The sequence below is a fragment of the Rhynchophorus ferrugineus genome, unplaced genomic scaffold (genome assembly GCF_030347505.1).
Source record: "Rhynchophorus ferrugineus isolate W39M unplaced genomic scaffold, kcgeb_rfMv2 rfM4, whole genome shotgun sequence".
NCBI classification, from domain to species: domain Eukaryota; kingdom Metazoa; phylum Arthropoda; class Insecta; order Coleoptera; family Curculionidae; genus Rhynchophorus; species Rhynchophorus ferrugineus.
This window is the reverse complement of record NW_027472583.1, coordinates 3710549-3724401: the sequence shown is the minus strand read 5'-3', so window position 1 is coordinate 3724401 and position 13853 is coordinate 3710549. Positions and strand designations below refer to the sequence as shown.

Here is a 13853-nt window from a genome sequence, read left to right as displayed (position 1 = left end):
GTATAGTATTCTCCCAATATTGCATTACAATACAGATCTATTTTGTTATAATTTTAGTTTAGATACAATGTTATAACTATTTGAAATAATCCCAAACACAAATGATTTAATACATTTTAGCGAGTGGGTTAAATCAGAAACATCATTTTTCAAAAGCAGATTAGGCTGAAAATCAAGCAACTGTACTGTAGATCTGGGCGACGAAGACAAAATAAAGAAAAATTTACATAAATAGTTCTAGTTAATAACTAGTTGCAATATGTGTGACATGTACTTTTAAATAAATAACATTTTTTCTGTGCATTATCGTATTTCTAAGAGAAATTGTTTTTTCTAGGCACATATATCGACACGAAAAAATTAACAGCAATTTATACCAATTCCAACAAATAAAGCAATGACGACAATTCGTTGATAGTTACTATTTTTGAAACAAGCATATTTTACATTTCTGCACAAACACGGCAATGGAAATTTAAAATATTTTTTAATGTTACAGTAACTTAAATTATTTCATACTCAAAACTACACTATTACATTAACAGTATAAACATGAATGTTAACTAATTAGGACTAATTCAATACTAAAATCATAATAATATAACATTTCAAGGAAAAATTTATATGAGGTCATAAAAGAAGAATATCAATGTAAATTTAAAAACAGTGGATTCACTATCGTTCAATGATTACTGCAAATTACATTCAATACGAAATTAATGAGAATTTTTAATTACTTTCAAAACATCATGAAAATATTTATGTAACCTAAAATATATCTTATCAGCTACATATATCGATAAGAAGTTCAAGTCAGTACCCCAGTTGTTGTTTGTGATTAATAATAATTTTCGATAAACAAAATAATCCTAAGAAGTTATGTTATTTTCATTTTATTTCTACTAAATCTTGCAAACAAAGCTTCAACTAACAACAAATTGTTGATTAGAATGTTTTTTCGTTTGCTTTTTAAAAAAATCTACTGTCGAAGCCCATTAAAAACTTATTAAATAACAGCCCTATGAATGCCATAACATGAATGTTAACTAATTAGGACTAATGCAACACTAAAATCATAATAATATAACATTTCAAGGAAAAATTTATATGAGGTCATAAAAGAAGAATATCAGTGTAGATTTAAAAACAGTGGATTCACTATCGTTCAGTGATTACTGGAAACTACATTCAATACGAAATTAATGAGAATTTTTAATTACTTTCAAAACACCATGAAAATATTTATGTAACCTAAAATATATCTTATCAGCTACATATATCGATAAAAAGTTCAAGTTTCAGTAAACTAGTTGTTTGTGATTAATGTATGTCTGAGTGTAGCGGAACTTCTCATTCGAACGGCAACATTTTATTCCTCACAACCTTTGTAATGTTATCCAAGGAGATGACTTCTTACTCGGTATTATTGGTCTTTGCAACAGTACATCGTGTAATTTCTTCAATTGACGTCGAAAGACAATGGCAGTAACAGTTTCATCTGATTTTAGCAGCTCATAATACGTCAAATCTTGGTCATCTGACCATATGCATAATGAATATGATGAATATTTAAATTCTCCTTTTTACCAACGTGGTCCTCGAAACCATGGTCCTCGAAGTCGAGTGACCAAGTTAGAAATCATCCCAAAAGACATCCGGTACTGCCCAGCCTGGGTACTGGCGTGACTGTGATCATTTTCCTTGTAGAATTTCACACTCTTGCCTTAAGGACAATCACACATGTTAAACAATCACAAACATAAATTTACGTCCATGCCGCAGCAGAATTCGAACTCGCGACTATCGCAACATTAGCTGGATCGTCCTGTCGCCTTTACCACTGCGTCAACTAAGCTGGCAAGTTCCATTTTGTTTATTAATAATATTTAATTAATATACAAACACCACAATATTGAAATACTTTTCAATTACTTCTGAATAATAGTTTGGAACAGATGGTTGAAAGAACCCATGTATCAAAATGTTATAACACAAAACCAATAATAACGATCGATTATTACCATAAGTGAACTGGTTAATCTACATATTACACGTCATCTGCACAGACCTGCCGTTACCCACGTTAATCTTAGCTACTAATCCTCATAATCTGAAAATATGGTCATGGTTATAACAATTTAATATCCAAAACGATATCTTTATCGCAATTACGAAGAGATAACTAGAAATTCTGCCTTGTACGTTCTTCGTTCAATTATCAGCCCATTTGTATGCCTAGCGTCAGAAACAATATTAGTATAAATACCATCGTTAGATAAATATTAAAGGCATGCGTCACTTAGACTAGACATAATAGATGTGCGCTTAAGTTGCTCATTTGTTTACTTTACCCAGAAATAACTCAAGGAAAACACCAGTTCAATTAAAATATGGTGTGTTTCGAATGTATACGCATAAAACAGGCCTATAAATTAGTTTTAAAGGATTTTTTTTATTTGGTCTCGGATCCTAAATTTTAAAATCACGTACAAAATTTTCACATTTTTTATCTAAAATAATCAGATATTTGGGTATAATGTTATGGCTGAGCTGATGTGCTGGAAAATCTGAAGTTGTTCAGTGCGAAAGCCGTTCGGTTTGCTTTTTAAGCACTAACTATAGCATATAAAACCTCATAGAAATAATGTAGACGACTGCTTCTATGATGTAATGGTTAAAGGGTTTGGCGATTCCCGACGGGGACAATAAATTTTTGTTGTTGTTTAGCTAGAACATTTGTTAAATCACCCCGAGGCTTGAAACGCTCCTTATATTCAAACATTGTTTCTTTATTCCTATTTTTCCTCATACGAGCTGCACTTTTACTTGGCCTACTCATTATAATATTAAATAAAATAACTGCGCAACTTATTGATTAAATATCTAACGCTAAAACGAGAAACATTAAATATTTCTAACGAAAAAATTGTACCGCCTTCAAAAAATAAATAAGAAACTCCCTGAAAGTTAAAAAATAATCAAACTTAGTTTTTTTTAAAAAAATTATTAATATAAAATATGTACATAATATTCGTTGTAATAACTAAAAATAATCAAAAACCTTATTTAACCTATCTACTACACATATTCTATATTCCACTATATACACTCAATTTAGCTTAATACCTACCTAAATCTATTGATCTATTTACAATATTATTTTACCTACTACCAACTGATCATATTGGAGTCGATACTTAACCCAAACAGTTATTTTGATTTGTTTTGGTGGTAATTTAATTTCTTGTATATATCACTGTTGTATATATCAATATATTTATTTGTTATAAGTTCAACCATAGAGGAAGCCCATGGACCATTAACAATTTCTGCGATTTATTGCCCACCCAAACATAACAACAATGCAGAACAATTTCAAGAATTCTTCGGTACGCTAGGTAATAGATTTATAGCAGGGGGAGATTATAATGGAGAATAATAACCTCAAAAGGTAGAGAACTGCTCAAAGCCATAAGGATATATAACTTACAACATATCTCTACTGGTGAACCAACATATTGGCCTTCAGACAGAAATAAAAAACCAGATACAATAGATTTCTGTATTACAAAAAATACTGATCCAAAAAAGTGTCAGGCAGAATCATGTTTCGACCTGTCTTCTGATCATTCACCAATAATAGTAACAATTTCTTCAAAAATTACCATCAAAGATAAACCCCCTTCTCTGTGCAATAATAGAACTAACTGGCCCTCATTTAGAGAAAACTTAGACCAAAATATCTCTCTAAACTTACCGTTACAAACTGAAATGGATATAGAAATAGCAGCAATAAATCTTACAAAAAATATACAGGAGGCAGCATATTCCGCGACTCCCAACAGTGAAACATTTCCAAGAAAAAATACACATATATCATGTACAATACAGAAAAAGATAGCAGAAAAAAGAAAGTTACGACGAAATTGGCAACAGCAAAGGACTGAAGAGAATAAAAGAAAATTTAATAGGGCCATAAAAGAGCTGAGAGATCTAATCCAAATCGAACAGAACCAAGGCATTCAAGAATACCTAGAAAACTTGACATCAACTGAGGCTACAGACTATTCGTTGTGGAAAGCAACAAAAAAGCTTAGGAGATCCCAGCAGCATAACCCACCTATTAAAACAAGCGAAAATAATTGGGCGAGAAGCAATAAAGAGAAGGTCGACATTTTCTCAAAACACTTAAAAAATGTTTTTAAACCTTTCCAGTCTCAGCTACAGAAAGATGACAAAAATAAAATTACTAGCTTTCTAGATTCGCCATTTCAAATGGATTTACCGCACGAGAAATTAACGGTCAAAAAAGTTAAACATACAATAATGAGAGAGATTAATATTAAAAAAGCTCCTGGTTATGACTTAATTACTGGCAAAATTTTAAAAGAACTATCAGAAAAGGCTATAAATCTATTAACATATATATTTAATGCTATGCTACGAATTAATTACTTCCCTAGTATCTGGAAAGTAGCTAAAATATTAATGAAACTTAAACCAGGAAAAATACCAGAAGATGTGACCTCCTACCGACCTATAAGTTTATTACCAATAATCTCGAAAGTTTTCGAGAAATTATACTTAAAAAAACTAAACTATATAATAGAAAAAAGAAAAATTATTCCAGAACATCAGTTTGGCTTTCGCAATAAGCATGGGACTATAGAACAAGTGCATAGACTTGTAAACCAAATAAACGCTGACCTAAATGCCAAAAGATATTGTTCGGCTGCTTTCCTAGACATATCTCAGGCTTTTGACAAAGTATGGCATACGGGCTTGCAGGTTAAACTAAAGAAACTTCTCCCTCATCCGGACTATCAGCTACTAAAATCGTATATCACTGACAGACATTTTATTGTAAATCAAGGCGATGAACATACCGAATTAAATCCCATATATTCAGGAGTTCCGCAAGGTAGTGTACTGGGTCCAGTACTGTATCTTCTGTATACGGCTGATCTGCCCACCACAAAAATAACTACTGTGGCAACATATGCAGACGATACAGCAATCTTAGCATCCCATGAAGATCCAGTCACAGCATCAATAAATCTACAAACCTACCTGGAGCAAATACAATTATGGTTGAAGACATGGCGCATTAAAGCCAATGAATCAAAATCCACGCATATAACGTTTACCCTGCGTAGAAGAACATGTCCACCAGTAAATATCAATCACTGTCAACTCCCCCAAGCAGAGCATGTTAAATATCTTGGTATGCATTTAGATCGACGCCTAACCTGGAAGAAGCACATACTCTCTAAACGGAAACAACTAGGACTAAAATTATATCAAATGTATTGGCTCATTGGGCGCAAATCCAAGTTATCATTAGATAACAAGGTATTGCTGTATGAGTCTATACTCAAGCCCATTTGGACATATGGAATTCAACTATGGGGTACCGCTAGCAAATCTAATATATCCATCATTCAACGGTTCCAAAATAAGGTGTTGCGTGCCATTGTTGATGCTCCGTACTATATTTCAAATAAAGTGATACAACGCGATATTCCTCTAGAACCTATAACGAGTGTAATCCAACGTGTTTGTGTGAAGTACTTCGAAAGAGTGTCAGTGCATCCCAATGTACTCGCTAATCAGCTAAATATGCGACGTGATAGTGAAGTGCGTAGACTAAAACGTTTAACACCACCTGATCTGATTACTGGACATATGTAGAGTTTAGAATAAGCATTAGAATAAGACTAATTAATTAAGATAATATTTTATACAGAAGATTGCTTAATGAAGTGATTTTCTACATGCCATGTATATATAATATAAACAGAAGAAATACTTATTGCCAATAGGGCAGATTGTGGACTCACGAAGAGTAATTTAAAAAAAAATTGTTATAAGTTCAATTTTTTTGTTAAAAATATTTTATTTAATATGTTTATAAAAAGTTAAACGCTGCCCAAAAAAGGTCAGGTCATATGTCGGAACCAGTAGTAATCAGAAGGAGCAAGGTCTGGAAAATATGACGAGTGGGGTAGCACTTCGCATTTTAATAGTTTTACTGATTACTGAAGAATAACATTTTTGTGTTTTTACTCGTATTCGCACCAATTCGCTTTCATGTGATGATTTCATTGAGTAATGCCTTTTTTTGGCTGTCGAGAACGCGCTTTGTCTTCAGTGTCAAAGTCACCACTTTTAAAACCTCGAAAGCAGTATTTACATGTTGAAATGTATAGAGAGCATGGTTTCCATAAACTTTACTCGACATTTCAAACGCTGAGTGCAACATTTTTTGTTCACCCGATGAAATAACACATACCGAAAAGTGAAGCTTGTCCATGAGGCTTCAACATGAAGTTGGTTACAAATGTACTGGATGCGATTAATACACAGTACCTCCAACTCAAATCAATCTTTAAAAATAATTTTTAGACCTGATATAAATCCCAAACATTTCCCTCTTGATCGATGACCTTTTTCCAGTCCTAGACTTGACATAACCTATTATTCAATTTGACATTGTTCCTTTTATCTAATTAATTACAATTCAAATACAAAATGTTTTCTTTTAAAATTACATTATCAAAATATCTTTGAGCTCAGGATGACTCAACTTTTGTAGGCGATACCCAATATAAACATTATTATGAATATACATGTATTCAAATTATATTATCTATAATGTTAAAAGATCATTTGTAACACAACATATGATAACAATATCTTACTTTTTATATTTATAATGGTATACAATCCTTGTAACAACATTTAAACATATGTACTTAAATGAACTGTATTATAATTGCATGAATATAGATTTTATTTCAAAGGAATTAAAATTGATTTGCTTCGCTGGCGCAGTGGTCAAAGCGACAGGACGGTCCTCCTACTGTTGCGATAGTCGCGAGTTCGATTCCTACTGGGGCGTGGATGTACTTTATGTTTGTGAATGTAATTGTAAAATGTCTTTAGGCAACAGTAGAAAATCAGACCGGATGTCTTCTGAAGAAAGAAGAAACCATCCTAAGTTGGTCACTGGCTAGTTGGTAGGCTTAATGCCGAGGGACGTGGTTCGGAGCCCACGTTAAACTGTAAGTCCAGTCCAGATAAACCCTCCAGATAAAAAGGAGACTTTAAAATATTTGAAAAATAAAATAAACTTGAATACGTTGTTATTTTTCGAAATATCGTTTATTGGTATTTATTCACCCAACTATTCTAGATAGGTAACCAAAGAAGATCTATACTAAATCATGATTTTGCCATTTCTACCTTTTTCTGTCTATGAAGAAAACAGTTATTGTGTGACGTTTCACGAGGATAGTATCCACGGTAATGACAGCATAAACAAAACATGGTAAAACATCATCGGCAGAGAGGAATAGTAGACGAAATCCAAAGTTAAATGACAGAGACTGACAAACATTAAACAGAATTGTGGTCAAATATAAAACAACACTAATTTGTTGTAGAACCTTTGTATAATATTTCTATTGCATTGGCTAGTACAACAGCAGAGCTAAACACCACACTGAAGTCTGACATACTGGTTTCAAGACTTATTGGTAAAGTAAGATATTATATACTGACAGGGATGAATATCTACCCAATAACCAATACTTTCTTGTACTGCAGCTTGAGTTCTTCGGATAATTCGGTGTTGTTATCTCCAACGGTTAGGATTTTTTCATTGAATGTAGGTAAGTCCCGAGTACACAGCAGATAAAGCAGTGGTCCCAATACACTTGTGGTCAACTATACCCCGTGGCACAGCTAATGTAACAATTTTCCTCAAGTTAAAATAGGCATCTTCTTTGAGACTGAAGTATCGGTCAGTTATATATGACTCTAAAATGATTAAATATTGGCCAGACAGAAGCGTTTTAATCTTGTACTTTAAACCCTCATGCCAAAATTTATCGAAAGCTTGAGCAACATATAAACATATTGCAGAACAAATATGATTTTCTTTTAGTAATTTTTCTATGACATCGATGATTCTGCGAACCTGATACATCGTGAAATGTTTTTCCCTGGAATCGCATTGGTGATCCGAAGTAATATAAGATTACCATACTTTATTTTATCATACTGAGCCCTGGAATAATGTCACTTCTTCCTCGTTCTTCTATTTTCCGCCATTAATTATATAGTTTTTATTATACTTTATTGAAAAAAATTTCGAAAAAATATCGGCCAAATAATCGATATATCAATATATAGGATAGCTTTTACTATTTAGTTTCCTCTCCTAGCTTTACTCAAAAATATATCGAAAAGTATGGGAAAAAAATGTATCGATATATCGATCTGAAATATATCGATATTTGTTTTGAAAAGTATCGATATATAGATTTATCATTATTTTTTCGGCATCCCTATATCAATCTGCTCGTCGAAATCGTGCTAATGAAGAACTAAACCAGTTTGGAAACAACTCACCTTTTAAATCGGATATTCAACGACACGACAACGTTCACGAACCGACAGCACACCAGTCAGAGGCCGGCTAGCCTGCCTCGGGAAAATGATCGGGAATAACAATGAACAATAAACAAACCTACGCGTCGTCCGCTGGGTAAAACCCGTTGCAGTTCGATGTTGGTCGGTTCGGATGTCGTCAACAAACAAATCTAAATAATTGTTATTATCGCTAAACCCGTCTACGTGCCGTGAAATTCGCTACTAAGAACCCGACAGCAACCAAACTGATCCTAATAAATTCGAAAAAAAAACTAATCCGAAGTACGAGGGACAACGAATAATTAGCGATGTTTGTATCAGTACATAGTATAAAACAAAGTCGCCTTTTCTGTCCCTATAACCCTATGTGCGCTTAAATCTTTAAAACTACGCAACGGATTTTGATGCGGTTTTTTTCAATAGATAGAGTGATTCAAGAGGAAGGTTTATATGTATAATACATGCATAATATACTAAGGCAACATTGCTAATTTTAGAGGTTTCTAACGTGATGTCGTAAATTAACCTATTTTTTTAGGCTTATTTAGCAATTAGCAAAAACGCTGCCTAACCCTACGAGTTAGATCAAATTAATGTACTACAGTATTGTACACCATAAAAAGGTCTACAAAAACGTCCGCGATGGTATATGTTTATCTTTTAGGGATAACCCACATTAACCATTTTTATTGTTTACTTTTTACGTGAGAAAATGGCTTATTTACGAAGCTATTTTAAGCAATACGGCATTAATCCTTATCGAATTAAGTACCTTAAATACAGTGTGCAATTAATATAGATCAATATGGTTCCTTACAGCATGTAAATTAAACAAATATTTTCGGAGATATTACAAATTTAAAATTTGCGTTTAAAAATGTGTAATGTAATAAAAATTGTATGAATTTAGATATTCCAAAGATAGCAGGAAATCTTCATAGTAAGTATAGGGGAAGAGGAATTGTTTTACTCCAAATTTAATGCGTGCAGGCCAAGGGCAGTAATGAATGAACCAAAAATACTGGATCGATTTTAATCATGTTTTCATTGAGTGACATAGGCATATATATTTTATGCCCGTGCAAAGTCGGAGCGGGCCGCTATGTTTTTATATACAACGTTCATATTTTTTCTGTAGTGTATTTAATTTAGTATCAGCATTGCACCCGTGCGAGGCCGGGGCGGGTCGCTAGTTTTGTAAAAAGCCGTTCTTTATTCCAAGAATATCTTTTATTTTCAGCGCTTTGGCAATGACTTAAATTTATATATCGTTTTTACCAACGAGGTATTATCTGAACTGGACCTACTGTTTAACTTGGGATCCGAACCACAGTGCTCGGCATTAAGCCTACCGATTGGCAAATAATCAACTTACAGACCATCCCAGAAGACATCCGGTCTTACTTAGCCTGATTACTGGCCTGACTGTAATAGTTATTCTTAAGTTGTGAAACAACGACTATTGAAATACAAGTACATATTTGGTATTTGTAATTAAATTAATTTTTTTTAATTTAATTTGAAATTCGTATTTCGCATACCTGACACTGAGGTATTTTTTACTTAGTATTTCAAATACTTATGCTTTAAATACATTTAATATAGCTTCCATAGCTTTCGTAACTAGAACGCTCGGAGGAATTCATTGAGCTATTGAAAACAATTGCTACAACTTTAGATTACATTCGGGGCAACAATTGGTATTATGGTAAATTTCTGGCTACTTTGACGTCCGTAAGAACTAGATTATATTGGCTGTAGGATTGCAATTGACTGAAACATTTTATTGTCATTGCATCACTACTGAAAGACAGCCTAGAAGAAAATTTGATAAGCTTTTTAAACTGTCATCTGAATTAAATGAAGCCATGCTACCACCCTAGTTACAAAATGCGTTTGTTGCCAGAAAGCACCACAAAATCTCATCTCATACCTTAGAGGCAAATTACAAAAAACATGAAATAATTACTGGGAGTAATAAAAGTACCAGTGCTAGTAAATAAAGTGATAATTTTATTGTTTTTGCTAACAGGACTTCCCAAAACGATAAAACCAAAAAACTTGCCACCCTTGAAAGCTATTCAAATATAAAAAATGTGTTCATAACAATATAATACAAAAAACATTACTTGGAACATTTGCCGGTGACACAGTTATCATGGCAAAAGATATATCTCTACCTAAAGCTGTAGAAAAAATACAAGTAGCACTCAACAAGATCTACAAAGGAACTAGAGACCGAAAAAGATAGCTTACTAGCTTCAAATCTGTTCATGTTAATTTTGCGTTGCAGCGAAATGACATAAACCTAATTATATCACTTGACGGATACCTGATTCCTCGAGCAGAATTAGCTAGGTAGGTTAAATTGGAAACACCATGTTAGACAAAAAGCAGAGCAGATAAGACTCAAAGCAATTGTACTGGTTAGTCGAAAGATACACTCAACTTGACCTAAAATCAAAGAAATTTGTTTCTCAGTTAATCCAATAAAACCAATTTGAAGCTATGTGGTGAAAATATGGAGTTGCACTAAAACATCAACCCTACACTACCAAAACAAAGTTCAATATGATCAATTACCAAGACTATTCGCTACGTAACCAACGAGCGCTGCACGATGACCTCGAAATCAAATGAATTTACGAAGTTACCCAAAACTTAAGCATGACATAAGGTTGTTAAATCACAGCAACTTGGAACTAATGCTAGACAACAGACGAAATCCACACGAACTTGTCTAGTTTACAAGAGTATTCTTAACTTTAGCTCAAGTAGTTTAGTTTTATTTTAATTTAGGAAATACATACTGATGTATTAATCCCATTAATAATGTGTAATACAAGTTTTTACTCATTGGGACCTCTAGAAGGATTACCTTTAGCAGTTTTATTCATTGCTCAACAAGAGGCTGTTTGCCTGATACATTCCAAAATCTAGTGACTCTTGAGGAAAAGAGACTCTTCTTTTACTCGTCAATAGGCTGAGCTGGACTAGTACTGTTCTGTTTAACACCTGGCCGTATTTTGGATTGAAATTATTGAAATACTGAATTTTGTATACTATTACATTTCAAATATACGAGTTACAAATATTGTGCATTTCGTATTTAAAATACATACGAGATATTATCTTGTAACTTGTATTTTAATTAAAGTAAAACATTGATTCTGTCCATCTCTGGATGCATATGGATGCATGCATAATTATCGGTTAAATTATGGATATATCGAGGCCCAAAAATATCGATATTCATCAATATCGAAAAAACTCAAAATATCGATAAGAAATATAGAAGAGTCCATTGTAAAACATGTTAGGGATATTGTGAAATATATAAGTAACAGACAACATATGACATTGCAATGGAAGAAGAAAGTAGATCGAAAATAAAATAACCGAAACCAAAACCCTGAAAGCAATGCTTGATGCTTAAACTCAATGGAATTCGTTGTATTGTATGCTTCAGAGATGTATTTGATCTTGCACAATATATGTGTTATATCTTAAGAATAACCCACATGATGATGCCAATCTTCGTCGGAAGGAGCATATCAAAAAGAAATTTAAAAAAAAAACTCATATTAAAATACAAAAATCAATTCTAACAACGTCTAAATTATCGCATTTAATGAGTTGGTGCTATACAATCAATTATTAGAACTTATATGAACCTGGATGGAATTCAGATAATGAGAGTTATTTCAGAATCACCAGCCACAAGAGAAAAATATTATGAATGCCTTATATTATGGGAACAAACACCTACACCGCGAGCTTCGATTCCAACTCTCATAGACAAAACTAAAGAGATTCGCAAGAAGACACGAGAAAAGATTCTATTCCCATGTGAACACCAAAGTGCAACCAAAGTCTGAACTAGTTAGTGATCTTGTGTAGTCGTGTAATAAAATGGTAAAAACACTGAAGAATACTACTAACTTTTATTAAAGACTAGCTAAGAGTCAATGAGTCTTCCTAGATAAGTACCTAGATTTTAGTGACTGTAGAGACAAATTGTAAATTAATGGGCAACGACTAATAATGTATTAATTAAAAAAATTAAAATGTTATGCGAGAACTGGAAGCCATGACAAGAGAAGCATCTAACGAATGGTATGTCACTATTTCAAAATATGTGCCTATGATTTGTTGAATTGTATTGACCAATACAGCGAACTAAGATTCACTTAATGAGGAACTACAAATCCCGTAAGTTTAACAATAACAATCACGTAATTTCACTAGAAAAGTGAGAAGAGGTCATCGGTCAAAACTGTACATACATCATTGATTAATGTTTGAAATTTATATGAATACATTAACTGAACCCATTGTAATTTCAAAAGATTTAGTGAGATTAAAATTACATAAAAACAAAAACAAAGGAAAACAGAACAGAAATGTCTGAATGAGTACGTCAATTACAGGTTTTATTTTTTGAGTGTTAGAATCTAAGGATTATAATAATTTTTAGTGACTCTCGGAGGTAAAATGGAAACCAGAAATTGGCTCGATCCACAGTAGAATGGCAGTGCTATCGTATAAAATTCGTAACGCCTGTACGTTCGGACATCGACATTAATTAGAAAATGCAAGCGATAGAAAAATGTGCAAACATTGAGAAACTCGACCCATCTATAACCTAAATACCCTAAAAATTGCAACAACAATTAGTTAGTAAATGACGTGAAATAGGTAGAAAGTAACGTAAAGGATTTTTTATGGATTTAGTACTTTTATTAAAACTTCATCGAACAAACTGATTAAAACTAAAAAATATTTAACACAATCCAATATTGTATTTATTCCGATTCGAAGAATATATCATACCAAATATTAATCTAATGGTTCAAAAGATATCACAAAAAGAATAACAACAAAATCAACTACACGCTGTAAAACATTCAGTCCACGTACATAAATTTAAACTGGTACTTACCTTCGTTTAAACAATGCGGCAGCTTCGGTGGTCGATTCACAACTGTCGCTAAGCTTGCGGTCGCTTCTTCCACGGACTGGTAAATTCGGACCGCTGTTTGTTGGACATAAACTGATTCGTAAAGTTGAGGTGAAGGACGCCGCCAATTCAAGATACTCTTCGAAAAATACGACCATTCAAGCGCATAGATTACCGATTCCCGTTAGACCTCGAGAGCTCGTCAGCGGCGGTTCCTTCACGGATTTTCACGAAATGTCAACGTCACGCGAGTAACCAGAAACAATTACCGACTATTACCCGTAATACCGATTCTTGAATAAATTGAATTTTAATTGTTTTGATTGTGATAGTAATTCTGGCCAAATACTTTCCCTAATAATCGATAATCTACAACAAAATATTTGTATTAATTATATATTAGGTGTTCAAACTAATTATTATCATTTAGCAGGAACAATTTTGGATCTTTAGACAT

The 13853-nt window shown here is 33.0% G+C and overlaps 1 protein-coding gene across 39 annotated transcripts in view; it reads right to left on the bottom strand.

Annotated features, from left to right (window-relative positions):
* Window positions 1-13597, bottom strand: part of LOC143196578 (antichymotrypsin-2) — an 87840-nt gene extending 74243 nt beyond the window's left edge. For 32 of the 39 annotated variants that reach the window (XR_013005767.1, XR_013005765.1, XR_013005766.1 and 29 more), the window contains exon 1: window positions 13379-13597. The gene's annotated coding sequence lies outside the window, so the exon portion shown is untranslated. Of the gene's footprint in view, window positions 1-8415; window positions 8663-13378 lie in introns of those variants that run through there. The other 7 variants (XM_076404381.1, XM_076404354.1, XM_076404388.1 and 4 more) reach the window with 1 other exon arrangement.
* Window positions 13598-13853: the final 256 nt, after the last annotated feature.